Raw genomic sequence first — 2,415 nt, forward strand, 5'->3', positions numbered from 1 at the left:
ATATATATATATATATATATATATATATATACAACCGTTTGCCCATCCTCTTAGCACTAAATATTTTGTTTACATTTCTTTGCTCTGACCAGTTTTCAATGTTTTTAGTTAGATATCCCTACACAATTATCCTGATGCATTTTCGTAAGTATGAATGCGCGTATACAGCACACACGCACACAAGCATGCGTTTAATCTGCCACAACAGATACATTGTCAGCATGGAATATTGGACATTAAGACATTGTTGGTAGTGGTGGTAGTGATAATGATTACGATGATAAGGAGGATTAACTTATATATATATATATATATACACATAATACTTCGTCTGCTGTGACGAACACATGCTGTCTGTGCAAGCCTCTCTGCAGTCGCATAGCAGCTACAGCACTTTAGAATTGTATACTTATAAAAAAAAAAAAGAAAGAAAATGCCAATACACATTGAATAATGCGGTTTGGGATTTACTATTTGAACGATGGGTAGGTGGAGCGAAATAGCTACGGCTGACATGCCTTTGGGCATAGGCCTGCTTGATCAGGGTTGACATGGAGTTAAGCAACAATTGCAACACAGGTGATAGTCGTCTGCTGTGATTCATATGCTCGCACAGACACACAAATATACACACGCACTCACACCCTTCAGCTCGCTTAGATTGTGAAAAACCAAGAGCCTGCCTCCTCCTCCCCTCACTGCTCCTTCGGCAGGTGATGGTGTAACGTATTTGCTATATATATATATATACTGTCCTAAACACAGAGCTTTATAAATTCTGGATGGCTAATCTCATTAGTAAGAAAAACTTTTATTACTTCATGGACGATGGCATGTATTTCGTGTGCGTGTTTGTGTATATATTTATGTTAGTACGTGTATTATTGATAATTATATACATATATACATATCTCTATATGTGAATATGGATATATGTGTGGATGTATGTATGCATATGTGTCAGTGTTTATACGTGTATATGTGTGTGTGCGTGCATGATTGTGTATGTTTACGTATGAACGATGTATAGATATAAATATTTGTGTTAGTAACTGAAGGTTCGTGCTGCTTATAACTCCAGATATTTCACTCAGATTTGTATACATATATATAAACCTAGAACTCTATTCATGTGTTTGTCCATCTATACAGATATTTCTTGGATTTTAATGAATGTATTTATTTGTACATATATTTATTTCGCTTTGTTCTTTTTATACATACATACCCTCATGTTTGATTGTATGCAAAAGCTTGCGTTGGTATGCAAAAGGCTATATGTCTGTATACAAAAGCCTATGTGTTCGTGAGCAAATGTGATGTGGTGTAGGTCACATTTGTACAGTTATCTGTCTATCTCAATGTTTATATGTGTGCACACAAGCAAACAAGGAAGTTAAACTACTTGCATGTGATACCATGTTTTCTGTGTCATGAAGTCCTTCCTAAAAATAGCAGCCCTGTTGGTCGCTTAAATTGTCTACTGTGTCATTTTTTCACCCTCCTACCTTCCGTTCTCTTTCCAGCAGCCATGGAGATGGGTTGTAGGCACTTAGTCTCTTACCCTACTCTAGCAGGGTTTAAGTGTTAAGCAAACAAAAAATACATCTGCCTCCTTATAAATTTGAAGTTATTATTTTGGTGAGGAAACAACTGATAAGGGTATTCCCACTGGATTGCCTGAGCACTGTCTGTATTCTTAGTTCCAGTCTACCCTGGTTGACTGTAATATAATATATTGTAATATAATGTAATATAATATTGCTCTAGTTTTCAAGCACTTTGGCCCAAACAAAATTTTATAATGAACTTTTAAATAGTCATGATTGATTTTTTGCGGGTGGGTTAAAATTAATTGCCTCATCCAGAAACACACACGGCCTAGATCTTTCCTCCTGAGGTGGGGACCATGACCAACAACTAGTACTCTTTTTCCTTCAGAAGTAAATGTTTAGTCTGCTGCTACTATTTCTCACTATTTCACATTTCCCATTTATATATACACATAGATAGATAGGATAAATAGATAGATAAATAGATAGATAGATAGATAGATGCACACTCACACACACATGTGTGTGTGCATATATACAAACACACCAAATTGTCATAGTTAAACATATGGTATTTATTTTATGGGTGATGCTCACATTTACTTTATAATCATCAGCACATACTGTTTCAGTACCTACCAATGGTACATCACACAACTAAGCAAAATATTATTATTGCAGATGTTAAATAACGGTGTATCTTTACCATATCACGTTTAATGCTTCAGTATGGTTCTAGTCCAAATCATACCCTGAGGTATAGTCCTTACCTTTTTACTTTCCTTAGTTGATATATATTTATAAAAGATGTGTATATGTATATATATATATATATATATATATATATATATATATATATATA

General features: G+C 34.6%; 1 protein-coding gene across 18 annotated transcripts in view; it reads left to right on the forward strand.

The window, feature by feature from the left end:
- Window positions 1-2,415, forward strand: part of LOC106882633 (tensin-1) — an 835,201-nt gene that overhangs the window by 805,397 nt on the left and 27,389 nt on the right. The gene's annotated exons all lie outside the window — the stretch shown is intronic.

This window comes from Octopus bimaculoides, chromosome 8 (genome assembly GCF_001194135.2).
Source record: "Octopus bimaculoides isolate UCB-OBI-ISO-001 chromosome 8, ASM119413v2, whole genome shotgun sequence".
NCBI classification, from domain to species: domain Eukaryota; kingdom Metazoa; phylum Mollusca; class Cephalopoda; order Octopoda; family Octopodidae; genus Octopus; species Octopus bimaculoides.